Raw genomic sequence first — 13,203 nt, 5'->3', positions numbered from 1 at the left:
CTATGGAAGACATGAGGCTCGCCTGATCCTGTCGTCAACCAAAATCCACACAAGTCCATTTTCACTAGGTGTCCCTGGGTACTAATCAATAGCAGGCAGTACTTGATTTAGTCCATTAGAGGAATATACTTTTGTCTGACTAATACTTATGAGCTTATTTTAAAAATATCATTCCCTTGCTACTGGCTGCAGCCTGTTTATCTCACATGTATTGACACATGACAAGTTCTGAGAATCTTCCTGTCTCATCCAATTAGTGTCTACAATAATTATAATTGGACTATGAGCATCTACAGTAACTATAAGTAGACAAGCTGGGATACCTGTCCTATGTCTGGGAAATAAAAGGGATGAAAGTTAAAAATAAGATTTAAAAAGTAAGATAAAGATAATGGGCAGAATTTTGCCCTTGGTGGGCGAGTGGGCCATTTTGAGTGGGCGGGCCAATTAAGGCCCACCCAGTGGCCTGTTCAACAGGAATCGCGGCAAAGTGCTGTCTCAGGGAGTTTACTGACATATAAGTTTAAAAAATAGAGAAATATTAAAATTATTAACATGTCCCCCGCATGTGATAATGTTAATAAGAAACACATAAAGTTTATTAAATTTTTAAAAAACGAACATGAAACTTCATCCCACCAGTGGATGAAGTTTCATGACTAATCTGGAGCCTGCTGGGGCTCCTGGCCTGCCCAGCAGCCTTAAGCTTGGACAGGAAGGGTCTTTAACAAGGCTAATTAGCCTGTCAATGGCCTTAATTGGCCATTGACAGGTCAGCTGGCAGACAGCTGATTTCGCTGTCCGCCCACCTTCCTGAAGATTTAAATGGACCGGGATAACGTCGGAGGTTCCTCCCGACGTCATCCCGCGTCATTTTCCCTGCCCCCAAATCGCTGAGGGGAAAGTCCTTCTGAATGTTTTTATGAAGTAACAAGTTGAGATATTCACCCTTCAGGTATATGGACTGGATGAAATAGATATTAAAGCTGAAAATCAGACCACAATAACTTATTAGAAGTATTTTTTATCTCCAACAGATTTCACACAACTATTTTTGTTAACAATTTTAATTCCATAAATATGAAACATAAATACCTAAATTCACACAAAATTATTAAACTCAAAAACATTATCTGATGAAAAAATTTCCTTTCACAATGAATTTACTTTCATTTGCTTCATTTTACTTTACTTGGTCTGAATCTACTTCAATTAGATTTACAATTTTTACTATTGCTTGCCTTCTAGCACTCTCTGTCAACTTCTTGCCTTCTAGCTCTAGCCTCTTCATCTTCACTTTCTCCAATTGCTGCCTATTGCTTTCTGTCAACTTTTGCCTTTTTGCTCTAGCCTCTGTCTTCCCTGTCTCGGCATGCCACCTGCCACTTTCCCTTACGGAGGAATAATATGTAGTATCTCAGAACATATATTTCATTTGTTTCATGGAAGTTGTGGGGAAAAAATTAAATATGGAAGTCATGAATTTATGACATAAATCATCACATTCTTTCTTGGTAGAGGCACAAAGAGGTGTACAGAGGAAATTTGAGAGCTCGGTGCCTAAGGCTACTGAATGGTGGAGCGATTAAGGTCAGGGATTCCAAAAGGTCCAGAATTAGATGAGTGCAAACATCTCAGAGGGTTGTGGGGCTGGGGGAGATGACTGAACGGGGGAGGGACCAAGGTATGCAGGGATTTGAAAACAAGGATAAGAATTTTAAAATCGAGGCCTTGTTTGACTGGGAACCAATGTAGGTCAGTGAGCACAGGGGTGATAGGTGAACAGAACTTGTTGAAACTTAGTGCACTGGCTGCAGAATTTTAGATGACCTTAAGTTTATGAAAAGTAGACTGCTCGAGACCAGCCAGGAGTGTGTTGAAATAGTCAAGTCTGGAGGTAACAAATGTCTTACAGCCAGTTGGTGAAGTAGGAGTCCAGAAGAGAACCTTTACTCAGTTTTAGATTTATTCACAGAGTGAAACATTACATTACTCCTAACTCAACTCCCACTCGTGTCACTAAACGGTTCTTTATATTCACTTTTGAATAAGTGGCTCTTTATATTTGCATAAGTAATCACTCAATCAATGTCCTCCACCTGCACATGCTTAACCTTAATTTATCCAAATAACGGATTATCTTCTGCTTCTTTAAATAAAACAACAATTAATATGCACAACTATATTTCAAAACAAATCAAAGAAGAAAAAAATAATTTACCATATTCTGTACAAAGCATTATATTACCAAATGCCCTTCTTCTGGGACCCCAAAGAATTTCTTAGTACAAGCACATCTTTTTGTGAAACAATTAAATAACTGATAACTTGCATTAAGCTCTTGGAGGTTTCCTTTCTCTCCAATATTTGCTTCAAGCTAGCAAGGTCAATTTTTAATCTTTTTTCATTTACACTTTTTGTAGAGAGTACATTTTCCTACACGGAACAATTATCTACATAACATTCAATGGGCAAACTATTTTCAGTATACCCCTTGCATATAATTTCCCCTAAAATATTTGACAAATAGAATCCCATATCCATTACTTCCACAAGTGCCAATGTTTCTGCAGCTAAAATACTTTTAACAACCCATTTTATTTTCCTGGCTTCCCAGCATCAAGGACAATATATCCCATTTTCACCCATCAAAAATATTATGAAACCAGCCGTACCTGAATACCCATTAGGAGGATAATCACGAGAAGCACCACTACAGGTTACTAACTTCATGTTCTTTGGGCCACCCAAGTATGGAAATTTAAGTATACATTTCTTCAGATTTGCATTTTTTAATATTTTATTTACTCTCAAAATATCCTAAACTTTAGGATGTTTCAATATGATACTTAGTTCCAACACATCAAAACTAGTGTATGGTCTTATCTGAAAGCATAACCAATTCAACTAACCAATCAAGCTTTGCAACTGCTCTGTTTCTTCTTCAGATGTAGCATCATCTTTCTGTGATGACCTAACATGATGAACTGGGATAGGAGTAACACTCTAAATAGGGTTGCTGATTCAAAGTTTGTCCAGACTTATTCTGCTTAATTTCTAAACCAACCTATTTGAAAGCTCCTGAAGCCACACTTCCAACCTTAAATTCCACTTTAGTCTTATTCAGGACACATTTCTCAAATTCCACAGTACCACCCCATAAGAAATCATCAACATGCATCATAAAGATGTCTAAAAGTTTCCCTTTTTGATACCAATAAACATTGCAGGATCTGCTTTTAGTTGAACACTGCCGACTTTCAGCAAAAAAGATCTCACCAAAAAAACCACTCCCTCAAAGCATCATTCAGGCCATAAATGAATTTATTTAGTTTCCATTGTTTCCCTTCTGCATTGCTTGCCTCTTTAGGCTGGTTCAGAAGCACTTCTCTCTGAAATTTATCACCCTGCAGGAATCTGCCTTTTATTTCGGCTAATCTATACTCCTACAAATATGTGGCCAAAGAGCAGAAAAGACTTTCAGGATTTCTTATCCTGCTGTGGGAGAGTCCACTCTAACACCTGTCTCACTGCAAAACCCCAAGCAGGAAGCCTCGCTCTAGCTTTATAAGTCCCATCTCCAATGAACTTTCTCCATACAAATCCATATATACAAACGCATCAAGCTTGACTGATCCCTCTCCGGTGTTTCAGAATAAACTCCAAATTCCTTCCAACTATCCAATCCCTTTTGTTTTGCTGTATCAGTTTATCTTCAAGTTTATTGGCAGCCAGCAAAACCTTACAGGTATGAGGACTTTTGCTTCTAGTTCTGTTCTGTAACACTCATTTAATTGTGCAATATATTCAAAATATTTGCATTTGGAAGGCTTTCAGAACTACTGCTATAAGATTTTGCCCATGCATGATCAGGGGCTCTTTCACCAGAATGTGATGTTACAATCTCCGTGGTGACCAAAAATATTTCAAAAGAAATTTGAACTTCCCGTTAATAGCTGAAAGAATGACGGGGCAAAATTTCACATTTTAAAACTTTTACTGTGATAAATGACCCAAAAAAAACACTAAAAAAATGATTACTTTTCTTTTTGTGGGCAACTTAATACATTGATCACAGAAAGTGACATTCCCCTTAAATATTTATCACTGATTGCGCTCTCCACAGAATTATGGTTCTTTTAGCAAAGAGCCCACAGTTTTTCCCAGCTTCTAATGGATTCCCATATCCACACTTCACTGAATAGTAACTTCGAATGACTCCAGGTGCTTTCCTCAGATTTTGGAGAGTTTCTTAAATCCATCACCAGCAGTAAAGTCTGTTCTGATTATTCTTCTGGCCCCTGGCCATGCCAGAACAAATTTCCTGGAATTTGTAGAAGGCTGCAGACTTTCCCTCTTTGACTAGAGACCACCTCTTCCCTCACCCAGCTGTGGTAGCCCAGAATGTCAAGCAGCCTTTTTTGTCTGCTAACCACACGGAATTTCTATTATCTGTTTGTGACATACATTAATTTGTAGGGAAGCCCATAACCTAATCCCAAAATGGCTTCTTCTGCCTTCTTCTCCACGACAACAAAAAGGAAAATCAGCCTGGTATCTAGGTAGAAATGCTAATTAGCTATCCTCGACATCACCTCAGACTCAAAAGTAAATGGATAATTTTCAGCGCAACTGTTTACAACCTGATAACTACAACACCTTTCTGGGACTTTGGGAGACGCAGGGGGCAGAATTTTTCCGTTAGCGTGCAGGGGGTGGGACCCACATGCCGATGCATAATACGATGCGTGGTGATGTCAGCCATGCATCCCAATGTCATTGCGCGCCATCACGATATTTCGGTGGGCGGGCACACAATGATGTCCGTTGTGCGAACGCCATTAATTAACAGGCCGCTTAAGGCTCTTGAGGCTCCAATTGACCTGGATTTTAAGGCGCCCATGCAATTTTCGGCTCATTACATGGGTGCGATGGGCAGGCGGGTATTAGAAATTTACATGAAGCTCATCCACAGGCAGGAGAAGAGGGGTCAGTGGGTTCGCGAATCCAGACATTTAAAAGTTACTGCTCAGAAGTTAGTGAAACTTGCCTGTGTGAGGTGGAAAAGTTGCAAATGCATAGCAGCTGCTTGGACTGGACTCATAACCTTCAGGTCAGCACTTTGCAATGAGGATTTGTTTTGGGGCCTGTAGGTTTCAGGAAGCCTCCGTAAGCCTGAGAATGGGAGATGATCTCTCCACTGGAGGAACCTCATCTGAGGAGGAAGGGAGGGCTAGAAGGAGGAGGAGGCCAGGAGTGCACATTCAGCCTGCAGGGGAGCCAACTTTGGGAGGACAGGCACAGGCACAAGGAGTACAGGGCCAAGAGTTGGTCCAAGCCGCAAGGGGCCACAGAAGACGGCACTATCCTGCTGCCAGGGTATACAGAAGGTGAAGCAGCTGCCTCAATATATGTCTGAGGTGCAATGCCGAAGGAGGCTCCGTCTGTCAAGGGAGACAATCAACAGTATCTGTCAGGTGATTGGTCCAAATATCTCAGCTAACTGTGTGGGTGGACACCCCATGCCCATGATGCTAAAGGTCACAGCTGCCCTCAACTTCTATGCCTCCTGCTCTTTCCAGGGGTCGGTGGGTGATCTTTGCGGTGTCTCGCAATCAGATGTTGACACTTGTGTCAAGCAGGTCACAAACGCTCTGTTCAGGTGTGCATTGACCTTCATCCACTACCGCTAAGATGAGGCAAGCCAGACAGAGCAAGCCAGAGGATTCACAGCTATTGCTGGCTTCCCCTACATCCAAGGTGCAATAGGCTGCACACATGTGGCCATCAAGGCACCAGCAGGTGAGCCCGATGCCTTCGTCAACAGGAAGGGTTTCCACTCCATGAACGTGCAGATAGTGTGTGACCACAGGATGCTGATTCTGGCAATTCTGAGCAAGGTACTCAGGCAGCTCCCACGACACCTACATCCTCAGACACTCCCAGGTGCCGAGGCTCTTCAGCGCTCCAGCCCAGCTGGATGGATGGCTGCTGGGTGACAAGGGCTATCCCCTCAGAAGGTGGCTCATGACACCTCTCTGCCATCCAAGAACAGAAGCTGAGCAGCGGTACAATAGGAGCCACGCCTCCACAAGGGATGTGGTGGAGAGAATCATCAGTCTTCTCAAAATGCACTTCCAATACCTGGACCGTTCTGGGCCGCACTCCAGTATCCCTCAGATCGAGTGTTGCTGATAGTGGTTACGTGCTGCGCTCTCCACAACCTTGCGCTGCAAAGGGGGGACGCTGTGGACTAAGATGATGTAGACGGAGTGGCTGCAGCTGAAAATGATGAGTCCAGCAGTGAGCCCAAGGATAAGAACACACAGGGAAATGCTGAGGGGGCAGACGCTGACCCGGGGATACTCCAGGGAGGCAGGGACACCCGGGACACTCTAATCCAAGGAACCTTTAGCTAGCACAGCACATATGGACCTCCAATACAAGCCTGGACTGTAACCTGCATCCTGGAGACATTAGTGCAAAACCTGTCTGGATAGGAGCACTGACAATGGATCCAGTAAATAAATGTAAATGACACACAAATCACTCATCAAATCTCAGGAATCCAAGCACCTGCCCAAGAAAAGAGGTACTCCCCGCCATTTTGGACAACATAAATTTAATGCTGTAACAAAAGTCTCTTGACATAACAGAAATAAAATGGTGTTGCACTTCATAAACAATCAGAAGGAACCCATAGAGGGGGCCAACAAAAAAACCACCAGTGATGAACATGGGGTGTGCCCAAGGTGCCTTCATTTTACGTTTGCAGGTGGTACGTCTTTGTGGTGCCCGCCTGCTGGCACTGGCCTCTGAGACAGTTCGCTCTCTCTGCTGTCCTGTTGGCCTCGATGACCTTGGCCCGTCAAGCCTGTGCTGGCCCCGCCTGGGAGAGAGCTGCCAGCTCCGCAGTTTGCATCTCACCAGTCATCACTGGCAGAGGGACAGAGGGGCTGTTGCCCTCATCCGAAGCACCCTGAGAGGGCCCGGCAGAGACGACAGCAGCTGCTCCGCCGACAGAAGGTCCATTCGGCCCTCCCTGCTCACTGTAGATGGATGGGCACTGAGGTGAGGTGGCACTGAGGTGAGATACCTGGTGCCCAAACCACCGCCCACACAGGCATTGACCACGTGAGGTCAATGCTCCTGTGAGGGATTGCAGGTCTATGCACAACCCCAGGAATCCCTGATCCTGTTCCTGGAACTGCCTCTCCATAAGAGTCGCCACTCTCTCCATGGAGGAAGCTTGGCGCTCAGCCATGAAGCTCAATGCGTCAGCTACAGTCCACGTAGACTCCTCCACCACTGAAACCAAGCCAAGCACAGCCTCACGTATCTCCACCAGATGGTCCCGCACACCTGGCCGCATCTCATCAGTTAGCTGCATCACCAATGACTCCAGAGGCTCATCATCAGCGACGGACTGAGCATGTGCCTGGGCCCCTGCAGTCCTCCGACTGCTGGTGCCATGGGCACTCTGTCTCCGCCAGCTCCTCCAGCGACTGTGAAGTGCCTTCACCGCTGTGCGCTGGTGAAGATATGATGCCCGCCGAGCTGCCAGTACTGCACTGGTGCCTGCCTGGCAGAGATGGTGTGACGTTTCTGATGGCGCAACTTCATGGCCCTCAGGTGTCAGAGGGGCCTCTGCTGCTCCGGTGGCCGTGCGCCACTGATGCTGAAAGGAAGAGTAAGGACATTGGATCAGTAAGCCTGCAGGCAATGTCAATGTATATGCCTGACCCACGGATCATCATGCGCTCATCATTCCACACACAATGGGCAAGCCTGCTGGTTATGTCACTCACTCCACAATCAGCAATGGCATGGGTGTTGACAGACTATTGGTGACGTGAGTGCTGGCCATACAAACCTGCCCATGGAACCCCAGCCTCTCCGACTCCTGTGGACCTGGGCACCTCTCCAGGTCCAGGATCTGCTGCTCAAAACAGCTAAGCAGCAAAATCTGGCCTAGGCCACCACTAGTCTTCAGCCGCGTGGCGTTGTTATGAGAATTCTTCTCCTGGAAATTAAAAAATAGCATTGGTAAGTGATTCTTGTCCCGTCAATCTCCTGGTAGCCAGCCCACCCCAAGCCCAGTTGCCCATGGCAGGGGCGAAGTGCATCCTTCTCCCGCTGCTGGCCAGCACTCACACAAATACGCCAGGTGTGTCCTTCCCCCGCCCCCTCCTTGACCATATGCTGCCTTCTTCACAGTTGGGAACATACAGTTGTACCTGCCATTGCAAGGCACAATGATGTGGATCGAAGGGGGCACATCTATCTGTGCCATGCCACCTTGAACATCCCCTCCCACCATGTCATCATCCTGACTTCGACATGTCCTGGAGTTCGAGCACTGCACCTGGGTACAGACCCTCCAGGTTGCCCCCACCACAGTCATGTGGGTGTTAGTCCACCACATGCTGCGGGTGCAGAATCCATCTCATCACCACCCTCTCTGGCATAGGAAATTTCGGCTGGGATGCCCAGCTAAGGTCATATGCCGACAATGACTCATTGCGCTCAGGCCACTCAGACTTGGGTGGGGCACCAGTGGGGGAGAAGCTTACATGATGGGTGAACTGAACAATGCCAAAATGCTACTCACCCTTCTCGTGCAAAGCAGGTTGTTGAAGCGCTTGCGGCACTGGGTCCATGAGCGCCACACCACGTCGTGGGAGCTCACGACCTCCACTACCTCCTCCCACAAACGTTTGGTCAAGTGGGGTGGTCTCCTCCTCCTGTCCTCAGGGACGAGCACCTATGGCCATGCTGCCACCTCCTCAAGGAGGACAGCAAGGCACTAGTCTGAAAAGCTGGGCACACAGTGAACACCCGCCCTACCCTACTGCATGGCTAGCCTCAATGTGCCTTGGCCCCAACCTCTGGCCATGTAAAGTAGCCTTGGAGCAGCTGCAGCTTGGCCTTTAAACAGGCTGCCAGGTCGCCATTTGATCCGGCGACGATTGCCAATCCGCCTCCGCCCGCCCACTCCCGCCATCCCCGGGAGTCACCAAATATGCTGGGCGGGCCTTAATTGGCCTACCTGCATAAAATGGCGGTGCAGTCGGTGGCGATCGGGTTCATGACCGCCTGTGCCCATTCCTGCACGCCCCACCCAACAAGAAGAAAATTCTTCCCAGGGTCTACTCACGGTAAACTCAGAGACTGCCATTGTCTCCAAGCATAAATACTTCCTTCCCAGGAAAACAACCTAAACCTTCCTTTGATCTCTAATAATCATTAGGCAGATGGCAGAACAGGTCACATGACCCCTTGCAGTTACATTAAGTTTAAAGCTACAGTCCCAAATTATAATAATCTTATAAATTTCATAATGGTCACAGTGATTGTTTCCTAAGGCAAGAGTCACACCCAGGCTCAATATTAGAACTTGCGCAGTGGCTTCTTTACTTTCCACTCCTTCACCCCCTTCTGCAAGTTCATGGACCTCACTTCGTGGACATCATCTTGAACAATTCATCAATATTTAAACTTGGCTGTAGCTTTCCTGCACATCCCGCAATAGTTACAGCCCTCCATCCACTGGACTGTTTTAGAATATTGTCTTCTAATCAGGTAGAACCTGATTACCCATTGTAGTAATTACAGTTCTGATAAACGTAGGACTGTAACTTTAAGATGACTCTTGTGTTGTAAGATCACACGATCTGTGTAAACCAATGAGTTAGCAGCACGGGAAACCTCGTGGGGAGAGTTCTTCTTTAGTTATGGAGTTAAATGCGCACATGTAGCTGCTGGTGCTGCCTTGTAAATAAAGTTCAATGTTTCCACCAAGAAAAGTTACCAGGAAAATCAACTCTATACCAATCTGGCAACAAGGATAAATCATATCTGGTACTGTCCCTTGCCCAGCTATTGCAAGTATTTGAGATAATTATAAAGAAAGGAAGATATACTTATCCGATTGCCGCAGTTTGGCAGAATTGATCCCTTTGAACCAGCCATAGATGACTTGTCTAAACATCTTGCATTCTACCTTCAAGCCAATGAATCACAGGGGAGGAAAAGAGGCAAGCGATTCTCCTCAGTATTTGTGGGAGCAAGACTTTAATTTGAAGCTTGATGGCCTCCAGTGCCCCAATTTCGAAGACCTTCAGTGAATTAGTAGACCTCGTTAAGGGACATTTTCAACCCAAGTCCTCAGTCACAATGCAGGGTTTCAGATTCAATTCACGGAATAGAGCCCCGGGGGAGACCATGCGGTGAAATTAAAATAACTAACGGATATTGTGATTTCAGTGCAACCCTGAATGATATGCTCAGGGATCATTTCATCTGTGGTGTGCAAGAGGATACTACTCAGCGAAGATTGCTGGCTGAAGTGAATCTTGATTTTAAGAAAGCGTTAGAAATAGCGCTTGCGATGGAAAGCACTCTGAGGGATACGCGAGCAATTCAAGATGCGCAAAATGACACCATTTTCCTAGTTGAGCGATGACAATCAGCCAAAAGTGGTTCGAAAAGCCGGGACTCTGCCACTTCAGGGAGGCGGTGGCATAGTGGTATTATCGTCAACTAGTATTTAAGAGACCCAGGGCAATACACTGGGTACTAGGGTTCAAATCCCACCACGTCAGATGGTGAAATTTGAATCTAATTTAAAGAGCCTGATGACAACCATGAAACCATTGCTGATTGTTGTAAAAACCCATCTGGTTCACTAATGTCCCTTAGGTAAGGAAACCTGGCCTACATGTGACTCCAGATCCACAGCAATGTGGTTGACTCTTAAAAAAAAAATGCCCTCTGAACAAGGGCAATTAGGGATGGGCAATAAATTCTGGCCTAGACAGCGACACCCACACCCCATGAATGAAAAAAAAAGTTGGACCCCGCTAACTGAAAGTTTATAGGAAACAGCTTAGCAGCAATATTGAAAACTAATTTTTATCGACATGGAAACAATCATACTCCTAATAATTGGCAATTTAAAAAGGAGGAGTCCTACTTTTGTCACAAAAGAGGACATATATTGAAATATTGCAAAGTGAGATTTAAAAAGGCTTCCAGGCAACAAACAAAGTCCAATCAAGTAAATAGAGTGAAAGAACCAGAAACGACCAATTCTGACATTTGTCCCTTTTTCAACATGAAAGTTGGGAAGACAGAGCCAATTACTATTACATTGCAAGTGAATGGTAAAACCTTAAAAACGGTAATAAACATAGGTGCTTCTACCACTTAGTTGGGGAACACATTTTCAGATACTTAAGTAAGGGTGCTCAACAGTTAAATTTGGAAAAAACTTCTGCCACGTTGAAAATGTACAGAAACGAAGAAATCCAGGCAAAAGGTATCACCAGAGTAGACACCAAACAGCACAACTACCAATGATGGTGGTAGAAGGTGATGGACCAAGCCTTCTAGGTTGTGATTGGTTGAAAGAGGTTAAATTAAATTGGTCCGAAATCTTCCAGTTATGAGCAGGACTGCTAGAGCTGCTAAAAAAAATGACACCGTCTTCAAGGTCTACAGGCCAAGATTCACGTGGATCCAGAAACATCTCATCGCTTCTTGAAAGCAAAACCAGTACCATACATTCTGAGAGAGAAGGTTGACACTGAACTGAACCAGCTAGAGAGACTGGGTGTCATAAAAGCAGTTCAGTTCTCAGAGTGGGCAGCATCTATACTCCCTGTCCTAAAACCTGATCAGAGTGTCCAGATCTGTGGGGACTATAAACTAATGGTCAACAAAGCAGCCAAATTGGACAGGTACCCTAGTCCCAAGATTGAAGACCACTATACCAAACTAGCCAGAGGGACAACGTATACAAAACTTGATATGAGTCACACATATCAGCAACGGGAACTGGATGATGCCTCCCAAGAATTTGTGACCATAAACACCCACAAAGGGTTGTATCAATACACATACCTGCCCTTCGGCGTTTCTTCGGCCTGTGCCATTTTTCAGAGGACGATAGAAAGCTTGCTACAAGGCCTACCTCAAGTTGTCGTCTACCTAGGCAACATATGAATAACTGGATTCATGGTAAAGGGACACTTGGCTAATCTAGAGGAAGTCCTGAAACAATTTTTAGAAACAGGAGTGTGCCTTAAGAAAGAAAAATGCGCTCTTCAGGCAAACAAAGTTTTTTTTTGGGCCACCGGGTAGATGCCCAAGAGTTACACCCTGTTGAAGAGAAGGTCAAAGCAATCAGAGTGGCACCTGCACCAAAGAACGTCCCTGAACTTTTAGGGATGGTAAAGTATTATGGCTGATTTCTACCAAATTTATCAACAGTTCGAGCCCCTCTACATTCACTGCTAAAGAAAAACCAGCGTTGGGTTTGGAAGTCACTCCAGGAAGCAGCCTTCATAAACGTAAAACAGCTCTTGCACTCTTCAAATTTGTTAGTACATTATGACCCCACAAAGGAAATGGTGCTAACCTGCGGTGTGTCCCCCTATGGAGTGGGTGAATCATTGGAAACTAAACTAGCTCGTTTCCTATTTCACCACAGAACAACCCCCCCACACTACAAAAGGTACAACACCTCCAGAATCACTGATGAGACCATAAGACCATAACACATAGGAGCAGAAATTAGGCCATTCAGCCCATCGAGTCTGCTCCGCCATTCAATCATGGCTGATAAAAGTTTCTCAACCCCATTCTCCCGCCTTCTCCCCATAACCTTTGATCCCCTTCCCAATCAAGAACCTATCTATCTCAGTCTTAAATACACTCAATGACCTGGCCTTAACAGCCTTCCGTGGCAATGAATTCCATAGATTCACCACTCTCTGGCTAAAGCAGTTTCTCCTCATCTCTGTTCTAAAAGGTCTTCCCTTTACTCTGAGGCTGTGCCCTCGCGTCCTAGTCTCTCCTACTAATGGAAACATCTTCCCCACATCCACTCTATCCAGGCCTCTCAGTATTCTGTAAGTTTCAATCAGATCCCCCCTCATCCTTCTAAACTCCATCGAGTATAGACCCAGAGTCCTCAAATGTTCCTCATATGTTAAGCCTTTCATTCCTGGGATCGTTCTCGTGAACCTCCTCTGGACCCTCTCCAGGGCCGGCACATTCTTTCTGAGATATGGGGCCCAAAATTGCTCACAATATTCTAAATGTGGTCTGACCAGAGCCTTATAAGGCCTCAGCAGCACATCCCTGCTTTTATATTCTAGTCCTCTCGAAATAAATGCCAACATTGCATTTGCCTTCCTA

At 45.2% G+C, this 13,203-nt stretch overlaps 1 protein-coding gene across 2 annotated transcripts in view; it reads right to left on the bottom strand.

Moving 5' to 3' along the window:
* Positions 1 to 13,203, bottom strand: part of LOC121277008 (tolloid-like protein 1) — a 427,048-nt gene that overhangs the window by 254,329 nt on the left and 159,516 nt on the right. The gene's annotated exons all lie outside the window — the stretch shown is intronic.

Source organism: Carcharodon carcharias, chromosome 1 (genome assembly GCF_017639515.1).
Source record: "Carcharodon carcharias isolate sCarCar2 chromosome 1, sCarCar2.pri, whole genome shotgun sequence".
NCBI lineage: Eukaryota > Metazoa > Chordata > Chondrichthyes > Lamniformes > Lamnidae > Carcharodon > Carcharodon carcharias.
Note: the sequence above shows the minus strand (reverse complement) of the source record. Positions and strands in the feature narration are given on the sequence as shown.